We start from the raw sequence: 15,686 nt of genomic DNA, 5'->3' as shown, positions 1-15,686 counted from the left end.
AAGCCTACTTATAGATGCATACTTCAGTTTAGAATAAACCATGGTTGAAGAATTTTTATGTTGGAAATGTACTTCAACCTAATACCAAGACAATAATCTTCTGTGAAACCCAGATATAAAGTTGAACGTACTGTTCCTCCAAAGAATGAATATGCTCAGTGAGCTCCATGTTTCCTTTTGGTATCATTTGCTAGCTAACTAGCACTGAAAAGGAGCACGTGTTTATATAAATGCCTTGTTTGCTTCTCTGATCCTACCTCAGGAAAGGGTTTTCACTTCATTTATTTTTTGTGTCAGAAGCTGTATCCAAAAGCATTTTTTAGGCATACTGGTTCTGCACTTCTTCATCCACTAGCAAGCAAATTTTGCTCCCACATTAGCAACTGCAGCATTTGTTCTTACCTTGTGATAGCTTTTATAATTATTATTATTTGCCAATTCATCCAAAAACATTAGTTTCTCTTTGTGTATGTACTATGTTTCTGGTCATTTAAACACTGCGGTAACAAGCAGAGCCACAGTCCTGAGCTCCAGAAACAACTCTTCATGAGTCAGATTAGTGAATAATGAGGGAAGGACTAGCATCCCTGTATGCATCCCATGTGTACAGTGTGATGTAACATTTTCAGACCAGGAGGTTTCATTATGATCACCTAAGACTTGAGAATCCAGGCAATAATATTTGATCAAATCATTTACAGTAATCCAGGCAGGCAATGAAGACCTCTTCAGCCCTCCCCTGAGAAGCTGTGCCAAAAAAGTTTGTGCCCCTCCTTATTATAAATGTGCATCTTATTTCAGATGTGATCTATCCGGGGAGCTTTACAATTACTGGATTTTCGTACACTTTTGTCTGTATAATTAAATGGTCCTCTCCTGCTGCAATTATACCCCTCACAGAGGTGCTCTCAGCCATAAACAAGTCACCACTTCACCTGCATCCCATTTCAAGACCCCCGGTCAGGGTCTGGCACATTCCAGCACCTGTGACTTCAGGTAACGCTCCCAGCGCGTCTTGTGCCAATGTTTTTCCCTGCCCACAGACCTCCATCTCTCCAGCAGCAGACCGAACACTGCCACGCTCCGGCCGCTGCTGTGGCTTCACGGGGAAAAGGCGCATGTGTGCGCCTGTGTGTGTGTGTCCATGGGATCTGCTGGTTAAATGTTTTCCTTTCCCAGGGGATATATTTGACATCAAGATAAAGGGGCAGTGTGGAAAACAAACTGACTTTCCCCCTCCCTCTCCTTGGAGTTTGGTATTGTAAAACAAGCTGCACTCGTTGAGATTCTTTTTGAAAGCTCCTGGTTATCTTAGCAGCTGTAATATAAACCACAATCTCCTTGAAGTATCTCTCTGCCACAGCTCTCTTGGGGGCCAAGGGGAAGCAGGGAACAGCACATACTGGGATATTCACAGGGAATGATGTATTTCTTGGGAAGTTGAGGGATTTTTTGATTTTTTAGTTAATGTAGTTTGCATGTTTTCAAGTTCTGCGAAACCCACTAGTTACATATGTGTAAAACCTTATAGAGCCCATCTTTCTACACCTCATTAGCAATATCTCCCTTGCCTTTTGTTTCAGTCATGAAGAACTACAGTGGGAAGTAAAATGGGTGATGGTTATGAAGTGTGTGGATGAAGGGCATAATCAGAGCAGTTCTGCATGAGTGTTGCTTGGTTTGATATTAAGGCTATTTGAGATGCCTCCTACTGAACTACATCCCAGGCAAGCCAGCTCATGTCTGCGTGCTCTAGAGGAAACATTCCTGTAGTTTTGACACCCTGCAAGGATGATGCCTGGAGTAAGAGTACCTGTGTGTTAGGTAGTCACAAGGCTTTAAGCTGGTATCCGTCCTGGTTGCCCTAGGGAGCTCTTTCTCCTCTCACAGCCTTTGGCCTTTGCAGGTAAAGGATCTTGCCCTGTGGGGAGGCTCAAAGAGCTGCTCGGGCAGAGATCTTCACACCCGTGTTCCTTAACCCACCTCATTTTTTTCCCCCTCCTTCTCGATTTCCTTCTCAGTGGGTGTGAGAACGACTGGGGAAGAAAGAGAAAAGTGGAGGTGCCAGGCTGGAGAAGACATTGGCTCCCCCTTCCGCAGCTTATTTGCCACTACAAGCAGTAGCCAAAAACCTCCCCCCTCCTCGCAGCCCCGGGCCCCCTGCCAATTGGGGTGAAATGTTCCCGGGCACGCTGCTGCCGAGCTCCTGCGCCGGGTCGGGCCGAAAGCGTGGCAGTAAAGAAGAAGCAGGTCATGGAAATCTGTTTCCATTATTGTGCTTGTAAATAGTCGTCCAGATTATCTTGGTGATTATCATATCCTACCTGCACTGTTTCTGCCTCCAAGGAGCTCAGTGCTTGCAAACCTTGCAGCAGTGTAACTGAAAGCAGCAGCAGGGGCAGAGGGCCAGCAGGAGCTGGGCGCAGGGGGGTTGGTGCCTCTCACTGAGCATTTTTCACCCTTCTCAGGTAGGTTCATTCTTAACTGAGCACTAGCCGAAGGAGAGGCAACAGACTGGGAGAGCACCCCTTAATTGAGTGTATCACTACCTACCCTTTTAAAAGCTACATATATCTTACAGCATCTTATTCTATAACCAGTAATTTAAGCCACGTCCTATAATCAAAAACTTTTTTCCTCTTGACAATAGATTTTTGACTTTTTCAAACTCCTTCGAAGAAGGAAATAAATGAAGAATGCTTTCAAAGCTACTTGAGTTAACTCAGGAGCATGTACGCCATTGTTTTTCATGCTAGCAATTCTGATTGTTTTTTAAACTTGGCCCAAAATCTAATTTCCCAAAATAATTTAGGTGGTTAGGAGCCACAAAGTCTAATTGTAAACTGAATTTGGTGTCATAAGTCACTTGCATGCTTTGTAACCTTCATGTGGCAGACACAGTGTAGCTGGCAGTATTTGTCACAGGTTGCTGTTTTGTTCTGTTCTGTTGTTTTGGTTTTTAACTTATTTGTTGACAGGATGGGAGGGCTCAAACAACACCAGTCACCACAGCCTGGCAGATTAAAGTGCCCCAGCTGAGCCAAGGTAGCTAGGTATTTGTATGTGCTCTTACTCCCTGGACAGAACGAGGTGAACAGTGTTTAACTTCTGCTGCTTTCATCTGAGGTTTAACGTAACCTGGTTTACCTCACGTTTGCCACAGGCTGAGAGCATGCACACAGTCACCACCGTTCAGAGGACAACCATTAAATCATTAAGCAGTGGTGGCTGCTGTGAGGCTGCACTCTGTTCTTCCAGGCTGGTTCCCTCACAGTAACACAGCACCCACCACCCATCATAATCACCTGGCCCTTTTGTCTCCAGACTTAGCCAACACACCCTGCATCTTGCTAAGGAAAAATAAAAATGCTATTTGTAAGACCCTCAAATCAAGGGGATTTTTTTCTTTAATATTTGTAGCAATGTGTTGTGTTTTTTTCTCTTTTCTTCAAGTGCCCTGAGGCACTGTCATAAATGAAGCTGTGCTGCATTAGTTGTCAAACAGACCCCAAGCAAGAGGCAGCTCCTGATGCAGAGTGCCCAGACAGTGTGGATGTACGGGAGGGGGTAAACAGCATGGCCAGGAGAACAGGGAGCTGGCAGCAAAAGGGCACAAAAGCTCCCTAGCTTTTTCTTGATGTGGATTTTTGTCTTTCCCCAGTGCCACTGAGGAAGTCTAAGTCTAAGGAAAAAAGAGGGCAGCAAGGGCCAGAAAGAAGCATAGAGGAGGCTATCAGGGGGAACTTTAAGAAGGGACAGGAGACATCAGCAGCTTCCCTCTAACTGCCTCAGCTGCTTTCTGTAAGTGCTGAGCTGGCAACAGTGCCTGGTCCCAAAGGTCATGGCCAGGAATGAGTGAGGGGGCACCACAGGGACTCCTTCCTCTGTGCCCCCTCTCCCAAAGAGACTTTATAAATGGCAAGTAACCCCAGCTGAGGCAATTGTTTTGTCAGAGTCAGGGAAAAGGGCACCACAAAAAGACAAAAGCATTAAAACTGGGGAAACATACACTGTCTGGTAGCACCAAGTAAGCCCAAAGGTCCAAATCTAAAGGGGGAAAAGAAAGAGATGTGTTATAGGGTAATCATCAAGGTGCTACTGCTGGTCTTTATTATGGTGTAAGCCAGCAGAAATTCCTGCAAAATCAGTGGAAATATACTGGGAGACCATACCTATAAACCAAAACTGAGCCCACAAAGTCTGTGATGTGGATTAGTATTCCCCAATCTGCTTTTATTTATTTAGACATAAGATAAAAGAGCTTCATCCCTACAGAAAAAATAATAAAAATAAAAATAAATAAATAAAAACCTTAAGCTTTCTTTGTTGGAACTTGAAGCAACAGAGACGATGTATTCTATTTCTGAATTTCAACTTAAGTATATTTCTGGAATTCATCAAGTCTCAATCAAATGAAAAGGTGCTTTAACATGCAACATCCACACAGCCACATGAAAAGCAAGGGAATGTGAAAAGCCATGCATAGCTGCAGAGAACATTCACAAAATGAAGAGCTTCTCAGCTGCTAAAACAAAACTGTTGCCTTGAGGTTAGTCCATTGTGCAGTACATCAGAACAAGACGTAGCTGATGCTGGCTTGTGTTCGTGCCTCTGGCAATGATGTCTCTGCAGCACTGGACAATTTTTTTAAAATCCTTCTTTTCCTCATTTTCTTTTTTAAAAATAAAATCTGAAAAAAAAAAGATTCTGTCCTACTCTTAAGGACTTTTTTTTTTTTTTGAATGTGCCAATACATCGAACCTCAATCCCAGGTTTTCATGGAAACACCTAAGTTTTGAGAAAACCTAGGGAATGTTTTCTTGGGTTGCAGATGTCTTCTGTGCCTTGCCTGTGTTGCCTGTGAGCACTGAGGCTCTGCTCCTGTGTCAGTGGAGGAGCTGCAGCTCTCTTGAGCAGCACTAGCAAGACTTCCCTCATCTCAGTGTTTCTGGTTCCTCTAGGATGGGTCTTTGTGCTTACAGAAGAATTGGAAAGATCTTGCTTTCATCTGTGGTAAAGGGAGGAACATGTTGAGTCTCCAATTCTGAAATACTAGAAAACTTTCCCAGCCAATAGCTGTTAATGACAGTTATCTGAGCTGTTAATGACACTTATCTTCTTTGCCCTTTCACATGGTCTGCCCATAAGAATTACTGTACAAATGAGTTTGAGAGTTTTCACATCCCTTTTTATCAGAAAAACTGGCTTTACAGAGAGGCTAGGTATGAAAACCCTTACTATAAAGCACGACCTAACCCAAAACCAGTTTCTATTTCAAAACATCAATTCAAAGAAGTTTTCCTTTTGTTTTTGCAAACTAAACCACTTTATTTCAGTTGAATATACTTTTTTTTTCCAACAATCCCAACTAAAAAACTAATAGAATCTCTTTCATTGAAAAAATAAAAAGAAAAAGAAAGAAAAAATCAGTGGCAAATTTCTTTCATCATAGTTTACAGTAGTGTCCAAACTCCTCATGAAAGGAAAATTTTATTTTGAACAGACACTAAATTATTACATTAACCATGTGATTCAAAGCACCTCTCCAAAGCACCATTGGAATCCTTTCCTGCCAGGGCACTGGCACACTCTTGCTGTCTTAGAGAGCTGGATGAGGAGGACACCTCACCGGACACCACTTTGTCAGTGGGAATAGAGAGAACCCCAGCACAGCACTTGTGCACTCCTGCACCCTTTGCAGTGTACTGTAAAACCACACCTTTCTCTGACAGAGCCTTGCCTCTGAGCCAATCGCTTCCTTCTAAAATTAAGCTGAAGCATCTCCACGGGTATTTACAAGCTGAGGAACCCACGTGGCATCTTGAGAAATTGTGACTTCAAATTCCTTCCACCCTTCCCAGCCAAGACAAGGAGTAGGACTGATTTTAGAACAGATAATGATTCATGAGTTGTTTTCCTCCAGAGTGTAGCAAAACACTTCAACTTGCACTGAATAAAGCATGCTAGACTTGAAACAAGATGCTCTCACTTTCCAGTTAAAGAGCAATATAGATAAAACAAAAGTCTAAAAACATTGACTGGGGAGAGGAAGTATTTGTATTCCGTTTTCCAGTACTAGGTGGTGGAGCTGCTCAGCAAAGTTCTAAGAACTTGGGCCCTTCATTTTGCCTTAGGAGGCTCACATGGGGCTTTCTTATTTCCCAGGGCAGTGCCTTCACCACAGAAGTGCTTTCACAGGTTCATGAGGAGTGAAAGTCATTCTCAATCCCTTTGCTGGCCTAAGTCCTCTTTGCCTAAACAAATATGCAAAAGATCAGAGCCTGTGACTCAGATGCTTCCCTCCCTTTGGTAAGTGTCCCCAGGATAGGCAATCACTTTTACTCGTCCCCAATTCCCTCTCCCTGCCCCTGCGCCCCAGCTTGGTAAATATTTAAGTACTCCTGAAAAAGCAGAATGGCTCCCATAGGAACACCCGTGAATGTCACAAGCCAAGATATTCCAAATATGAAATTCCTATTGAAATTGATTGAGGATTACATCTCCCCAGGGAAGGGCAAGGCTTTGAATTTCTCTCACCCACATCCTGGATGCTAATAGATAAAAAGGGATACATGTTTTTTTCCTTTGTTTTAGTCAATGTATTTTAGCATATTTTTTTCCAAACAACTTTTCAGCAAATGCAAATTCAAATTTGTGAGCAGTTTCTGGACAATCAACACTGCATTTTTTCTGCAAAATTCTTTTTACCAAGAAAAGGAAAGAAAAATCACCTGGTTCAGTTTTACTACATGCATGGTCTTAAACCCTAGCTTGAAAATCACCCAGCCTTATGCCTAAAATTGCAATTAACCAAGACCAGCACATAACACTTGAGGGACCTCAGCACAATTGTCAGAAAGTCCCGACTCACAAATCTCATTCAGAACATTTCCTGCACGGAAGGGGAGGATCTGGGGGACAGACACGGTCACGTCCCCTCCCATCTTGCTGGAGCAATGAGCAGCACCTCCCTTGCACACCCCCATATATTATGTTCCACTTCTGCTTGTAACGCTCTGCACAATGTTTTTCTGTGCTGCCAAGGATGTCTGGCTCTCCCCTTGACTAATCACTGGGCACTGGAGGGCCCTTTCCAGAGCTTGAGAACTTGACCCCTGGTGGCACCCATGTGAGAGGGAAGCAGATACATGTGGCTCCCCTCACTCATCCTCACCCACCCTAGGATTTCTCCTCTGATGCCCTGTCAGCAAAGACTTTCAGACAAAAGATACCGGTGAAATCAACAACAGTCAAAGGAATGTGGCCTTCTGGCCTAACAGCCCTTGATTGATATTCTTTATTTCAACAAAACCTTAACTTGGTTAAAAATATAGTACACAACCTGTTTTGGCATTTCCAGGCAGGACGTGTCTGTGGGACTAGCAGGGTCACTGAGGCAGTGCATTTCAAAACAAATAACGGGGCTGTCTTTCAAAACCACAAGGTCACTTTATCTGTACATATTTCTTCTGTTGTCTGCCAAGTTGCCACTTTAAAAAATAATAATGTCAATACTCTTATTTAAAAATTGCTTTACAGTAAGGCCCAGAGGCCCAGGAAAATGGGGGTCTCCCAGAGCCAGAGGCAGAGCAAGATGCAGCCCCAGCCCTGAAGGCCTCCCAGCATCACCATGCTTTCTGCAGACGGGGCTGGAGGTGCTGGATGGGGGACAGCCACGTCCTCAGGAACAGACAGCTCGGTGTGTTGGTGAAGACTGAAACCCATTTGGAGAGCTGGCCATTCCCTTGTGCAAAGACCAGCCGGGTTTCCCCAGCTCACACTGCGTGGTGGGCTACACTCCTCTGTTCGCAGCAGAGGCTGCTCACCCTGTCTGGCCCCTCACCCCCCTTGGAAGGAGATAAGCAACACCAGCCCCTTGCAGCCCCTGGACAGACACTGTAAGCTGCTCATAGCTGTTCTTAGGCATGGGAGATACAGGGTTCCTTCACAGCCTCCTCCTGCTCTCCCCAGGAAATTTCATGGTCCCTTCCCCCCCCCCACCCCCCCACCCCCGAAGAAAAATTGCAATCTCTAGCATAAAACTGGAAGCATTTAGCAGCTCAAGCTGCAGCATAAAGAAGTGCCAGAATTTCCATGAGAGATAGGGAGTCAGGAGAGATTTCATGTGCAGAGACCTCTGTCCTACAACAATATTTTACTGAAATGCTAACTACAATATTGAGGTATTTTACAGCTCCACCCTTTGGAAATGATTTTCTTAGAGAAGAGGAACAATGTTAAATGCCCCAGTTTTCTCACAGCCACTCACCCCCCACTTGCAAACAAAATTCTTCAAAATATTTTTCTTTCCTATCACACCCTCTCTGGTTTCTTCGGGTGTCAGCAACTTCTTCAGTCTGTTGCAGAGGCATTGCTTTCCACCTGGCTCCTGCAGGATGCATGTCTGGTCCTACTGCTCTAATATTAGGAAGGACTCCTGTGCTATTAACTGTGTTCTGCAAAGCCTTCCAGGTACTTGCTCATGACAAAAAGCCCTGACATCACTTTCGGCAGAACAGCTACTTCAACTCCTCCTGTGTGGTTCTAGCTGGTTGTTGAATAGAGCTGTATCAGAATCTCCTGATATTTGGGAGCCACTTCCAAAGAAAACAGGCAAGTGCAGGGAAATGTACTTGCAAACTGGGAAGGTGGAGATTTCTGTCCAAGCCTGTATTATATCCTCAAGCTGGGGGAACAGAGAAACTTACTGCAACCTATAAAAATAGATTGTTGATGACCTCACATACTTAGAATTTTAGCATTTATTTCTGCAAATGCAGGCATCTTCACCACATGGCTTCTCAGCTGCTGTGTTAGCTAGCAGTCAATGCCAGTGCTAGCAGCATTTCACTTTGCAGCTTACTTTTAGATGAAACACATCATATACGTGAAAGATACCTCTCAAAAACACAGAAGGTAGCAGTTTTATCTCTGGAGACTGACAATACATGAAAAAGCATCAAAGTAAATAATCAAGAATTTGTATCTGGAGATTTTTGCATAATGCATGCACACACACAAAAAATGTGTATTTTCAGTCAAACTGGAACACTGTTAAATATTGAAGTGATGAACTTAATCTCACTTACTGGTGCAAATGCTCAAGTCAGGCCTTCATAGTTATGCATCCTGGCATTCTGCATCATACAGACCTTCAGCCTTTCCCAGTGATCTGCACAGACAGACCAGAACTTCACTGACTACAGGAGCAGGCCTATGGTAACAAACAAACAATTTCAAGACTTCAGATAACAGAGAATGTACTACATCTAGTGGTGAAGGCTTTCAGAGGGTGATTAATTTACAGGTTAAAAATTTTTATGCAATCTGAGTTCGTGTCTGCTCAGATACTTGTGATACTTTGGGACTCTTTTTGGCTGTCAGGACTCTTCCCACATTGGTATACCACCAACTATTATCAAGTTTTCTCGTAGCTTTCCTTTGGATATACCTGACTTGATCTTCTCAAGTATAAACACTACAACCAATACCAAGAATTACTTGAAATACACAATACACAAGAAATACTCATTAAAACCCATTAACTAAATTGCATGCACAGATGATCTGAGAGTCCTGAGAAGAGATCAGACTTTGTTTTTAAGCAATGTATCGAAGGATACAAAAGCTGCAGTCCATTAACATTAACCTGGAATTGCCTGCAATTTAACACCAATGAAGATCTGAAGATCTTCAGCCAATGCAAACTGATACTAGTAGGGCTACAGCAATTTGTATCATTTGAAAATGATCTGCTCTGAGACAGGCATCATCTTATGGAAACTGTACCAGAATAACTTATTAAACTGTTCCTCAAATATACTATTCAAAAATGAAGCCTGTATTCACCTTCGACTAGCTAATATGTAACAGCAGTATCTAAGCGTAAAAGTGGCTTTCTTCACAATACAGCATCAGTATAAATAATCTCATTAAAAAAAAGGTCCTATGATCATCATCCTGGGATGCATGCATCCAAAATAAATACAGCCTCACATTATTTTGTATGTCAAATACCTTGGGTTTTCTGAGTGAAAGCTACATTTAATGTAAAAGACCAACAAATTCCTCTATGTTCCTCCTCTGAAGGTGACAAAGTATGGGTGAGATACATGTATTCACATCTATTCACATACTCTCCTCTACCTTGGCTGTATTCAGTAAATTGTGCCTAAAGTCATGAACAAGCTATATATCACTGAAGGATCTACTTTGTTATCAGGGCTACATATTGACCAACATAATATTCCCGCCAGGGCTAAGCAGATGAGATATAACCGTGTCATGTTTTGCAGACTTCCATTATTAGAATCCCATCTCTGATTGTATGGCATTTCACAAGCTGCCTCTTTCTGATTTCCTGTGCTACACAAATATCACTGCTTCCTTGAGGCTGTAGGAGATGTAGGATTGTCCACTCCATTCGACTGAAAGCCTCTGGACACAAAACAGCTGCATGGAGAACCATCACTTTTACAGAGATAGATGGTCAGAAGCTGCTAGAGGCTGAAGTCCAGAACCACTTTGTTAGCAGTGATTTATCTGACATCCTTAACTTCTAAAAGCCAGCTGCTTCCAAAAACAGCTACAAAGAAAGAGACCAGACTCTAATCTTGCTTATGTCAGTTTATCTCTGCAGTTACTCCCAATTTACACCAGGTAAGTAGAGATCTGAATCTAGCTCTGTCTCACTTTGCCTTGGCCATAAATAAGCCAATTAGGACTCGTCCCGATGATGTAATGCTTTAATGTAATACATCTTTTTGTGTCCATGGAGTTGCTGTGGGTGCAGACAGAGCCAGGATTAGCTATTTCCCATGTTTCTCACACAGAGAAAATTAAAATTTTATTCTCAGCCACCATCCTCATGGTCTTAACTCTCTGCTCCAGACAGCTGCATGATTGTTGTTCCAGCTGTGGCATTGTGGGCAAGCTACGATTTATTCTGGAAAATCCAAGAATGAGACAGCATGGACAATGATCATGCTCTTTAGTACTGTATGCTTTTAACTATAAAGAACTAGGATTACAGGACAGGAGGAGTTTGTCACTCTTGGCTAGGCAGCCTCCAAAGTGATAGCTTTTTAGCCAGAAACACCTTTAAGGCAGTTACAAATCTGGACAGTAACTAGCAACACAGGAATTTGGACTAATTAAGGCCTCTGTACACTCAAAACATTAAACAATCATTTATCCATATTCAGCTAAAGATATAAATACCTAAACACATGAGGAAACAGGTTGCAGGAGAAGGAAAAAACAGGCTATATTAGAAGGAAAAATGTTGCTTGCTACTAGTATGTGCTGACTACCTGCTAGAAAAAGTAGACACCTTCAATTTCAATCTATCTCTATGGGAGCGGAAAGGCATACCCACTGAGCAGCATCTACATAACACCTACATGTAGAGGTCCTTGATTTACATCCAGCATAAGAGCATAAAATACCACTGCTTCCCATCATGTTCTTGTAAATCTCATAGTAGTGTTTATTGAATTTTTATCTCGAGCTCCTGGAGTGCTGTAAAGCAGTGAGAATCTCAGCTTTTACATTAAAAAGTAGTGTTCTTCAGTCCCTCAAGTGCAGAGAAATGCTTGAAAACATAAAATAAATGAGGACCGTTGGTGCAAAGAATAAAAAGGCAGTAAGAACCCAAAATGAGAGCAGAGTGGGGTTTGGTAGATGTCCTCAGAAACTGGAAGCAGTGCACATGCAAACTCTGTCAGTCTCCTACACGCACCCAGAATGCTGCTAATGCCACCCACCCCACTAGAAGGTTCTGTGTGTTGTGGTACACTAGTCCCTTGCCACACATGAAAATCTGGGAGATACCTGAAGACTGGGTACAAACACCAAAAGTTCCAGAAGTGGTTCACAGGCTGCAGCCTTCACTGGGTTTGCTTGAATGGTCACAGTTTTCAGTGAATCAACAATGGGCGTCTGCAGAGAAGCCAGAAAAAAAAATAAAAATGCTGCAAATACCCTAAGCAGAACTTCTGTCATGGTTACAGAGAAGGAACAAAACAACTCTTCCTAGTCGGGGCCTTGTGGGCAGATCATACAAGAGTAATAAAACAGGCATCCTATTGGGTTGCTTCCATCCCAGCTTCATGCCTGCAGGCCAGGCCTCTGTGTTCTTCTGCTATGGCTACTGCTGGTCCCCTGCCAGCTGCAGGGAGGGCCTGTCTCCCTTTCAGGGCCCTCCACTCCCACTTCTCACTGTTCTCCAGCCTTCCTGAATAGCCAGCTCCCAAACTGCTGCCTCTACACCACTGCTTCTGCTCTCGTGCAGTTTCCCATTGACTGGGGCCCCTTCTGCCTGGAGGTATTTGGGAATTCATCAGCAGAAGAATTCCACTTCATCAAAACCAAACATCTCCAAGGAAATGCATCCCAGTCAAGGTAACATGAAAGAAAAATTCTGACATTAAAAGTAAGGTGAGTAAGGATGAGGAAATTTCTCATTTTCTTCCCTGACAGATTTTCAGCTACTTAGAAGGAGAAATAGAGTAACGCCAAGCAAGAAGACCATGAGATTCTGCTCTGGGCTGTTGAAACATTCCCATTCGATATGGGAGAAGCTGTTTCACATCTTTGCTATGAATCTGGACGAACAGCAACTCAAACTGAATCCCAACAGCCCAAATAGACATTTTTACCACCCCCCATATTCAGTGACAGACCTCTGATTTTCCACCTATCATCACTTCATTTCTTTACAGATGCTGGATAAACCTTGGTGACTTATGCAAACCCAATAATAAAACACCAGACTCATCCCTCGTGCTCACCCTTCATCAGAGCAAGAAATGCACCTTAAAAATGTGCAAAGGCTTCAAATAATTATAAAAACTACCCCCAAATGCATAAATCATAATCCAGTACCTCTGAATACTTTTTTTAAAGAGAAGGGAATACCTATCTGACTTCATCAGAGACCATACACAAAACACATTGCTCATTCTGGGTGCTTTCCATCAATATACACCAACGTAGTCCACAGGGCCATTCCCTGCACCTTGAAAAAGGCACTGCACAAGATTAGGTGGTTATTTTTGTGTCATGTCCTTGTCAGTAATTCTCAGACGTGTTCCTACTCATAAGGTAGGGCACAACTGTCCAGCTTTATGAATGAATAATGTCTGTATTTGATTGATTCAAAGGCAGTTTGCTGAAGCTGATATAATTTGTTAAATGTAAAAAATTATGCTGAATTAAATGCCAGCAATTAGAGCTGATCTTCATATGAATATCAGCTGTTTTATAACACCATGGAAATGGAATGCTAAGGATGTAACATTTTTAGATATTCAAACACTTGGGTGAAACTCATGACTATTTCTTGGGCATGCAGTGTGATTTAAAAGTAGGCATTCTTTGCAGTAATAAGAGTGTATTGGAAAGAACACCACTGATTTCAGCAATGGCAACAAGAATTCATACACACAATTGTACATAAGAGTTTTACACATTGCATAACTCAATAGTCTTGCAAATCCATAGAAAATGATTGCATTGATGAATCGAAGAATCAAATGTAAGCTTTGGCCCTAACAATATGGCTTCAACACAGTGAGCGATTCATTTCTCCATGTAGAGACATGTGGTGGGACTGTTTGTGGAACAAGGTGCAGTTAACCATGAGTTCAAGAGTAAAACCTGGTCTTTCAGGTACTGTTAGAATTTTTAGGTACTGTTAGAATAATTCAGAAATCTGAGTGCTAAGAAAAGTGTTTGAAGAAATGTTGTTTTATCATACTATGTTACAAATGTTTGCAATACAGAACTCATTTTTCTTTATATTTTCACTGTTATAAATAGTATCCTAACCTCCATGTTCCTCTGAAACCTTTAAAATTTGCTATGTAAAGGCACTGTAACCTGCTTACACTAATCAGCCACTACTTTGAGTATTTTTGTCAAATCCACCAATAAAACCTTATCATGACAAGTGACCATTTCTGACTGTGATGGTAAATCTCTTCCTAAATGAAAGATGACCTTAATTCCAGGAAGACAGCATTATTGTCCATAGTCAGATGATACATAAATGAAATCCAAATATTGATAAAACCCTCAATCTGATTTTCTTTGTGCATTTTTATGTAGTTCTTGTGTCTAATTCAAATATATTACCACAAAGAACATACATCTAAATGTAATTCAGAAATGTTTCATTTGCAGCCCAGTACTGCCATTCTTTTTGTTCTGTGATATAAACTTCAACTTTCTGCCACATGTTGTGTGACAGTAACAGCAGCTAAGTCCAACAGTTCTAATGGAATTTTTTACTGTGATCACAGAAAAAAAAAAAAAAAACACAACACCCAAGAACACTGGGAAATGAAAAAAAAATCTACCTGTGAGTTAACAGCCATATTTCTCAAATGCAAGGAGTCTGGAGGTATTCAAACAGCTGAACCACAGAAGGCAGCAGCAGAGGCAATGCATGGAAGAAAAAATGAAAAGAAAAAGCACATGCTACTACTACCTCATGGGCTAGACAGTTCTTCCTAAAGCCAGCCCTCCTTGCATTGTTGCTGAGGTAGCTAGACAACCTCTTCACTCCTTGGTTCCGTGATACTAGCCATTCTGTTGTCCATGCAAAATCTGTAGAAACCCAAGAAAGCCAGTTTCTTGGTTCACAATGAGGAAATTCCTGAGGTCCCTATGATCTGTCCCAGTGTTAGGGAAAGAGGGGAAACACAGAGTTCTGCTGCTGGTTAAATGCACAAAATTCACCAATTTCAATCTGAGGGTACACTTAGTGGCACTACACCAGCTCTTCCCCCTAATTCATCATCTTTAATGATACATTCCAGATATCACCTGTGTTTCTGCTTTTCAGCTCTGCAGACACTCTTTTGCAAGTCCATAATCTACAGGGATTTCCCAAACAAAACTTCCTTTCTTCCTTTTTCCTTTATAGTTTTTTACTTAGTGCCTTTCCCATTCCCTCTGCCACTCACTGAATGTAGACCATGTTAGAAAGGAATGTTAGCCCAAGTTCTTCAGCAGTCACGCTCCATCCACTGCTCTTCCAAGGTGAACAGAAGTGCTTTATGCACTCATCAGCACAGATCTGCCAGTTTGAGGGGATCCTGTGTCTGCTTGGAGCTTCTCAAGAAATTCTGGATTGTTAACCTCACTGTTTGCCAGCATATTTCTGCATTGATTGCCTCTCTCATTTTTCTCCTCCTTTCCCTATCCTGCAGTTCTGGGTTCTGAAGTCATCCTTAGTGAAAGACAACTCTGAGGTCTGAGAGATGAATACAGAATTGTGAAAGGGGAAAAAAAAAAAAAAAAAAAAAAAAAGCAGAAGAGGAGGAAAAACATAAATGAGTCCAGGTGGTGAGGAGATGAGGAGATGGATCATAGGAAAGTGTCACAGGGAAAGTGAGTTTTGGAAGGGGCCCAGAGGTCATCTAGTATGATCTTCTGCTCAGAGAAGGATCAGCTGGTTTGAAAGTGAGATCAGACCACATTGTTCAAATCTTTATCCAGTCAGGTCACTGAATCACAGAATGGTTGAGGTTGGAAGGGACCTCTGGGGGCTATCTGGTCCAGCCTCCTGGCTCAAGGTGGGACATCTAGAAAATGTTGCCCAGGACCTTGTCCAGGTGGCTTTTGAAGATCTCCAGGGAGGGAGACACCTCAAATTCTCCTGGCAACCCATGCCAGTGTTC

Source organism: Anas acuta, chromosome 1 (assembly GCF_963932015.1).
Source record: "Anas acuta chromosome 1, bAnaAcu1.1, whole genome shotgun sequence".
In the NCBI taxonomy this organism is placed as follows: Eukaryota; Metazoa; Chordata; class Aves; order Anseriformes; family Anatidae; genus Anas; species Anas acuta.
The sequence above is the reverse complement of the archived record's forward strand: the minus strand, read 5'-3'. Positions refer to the sequence as shown.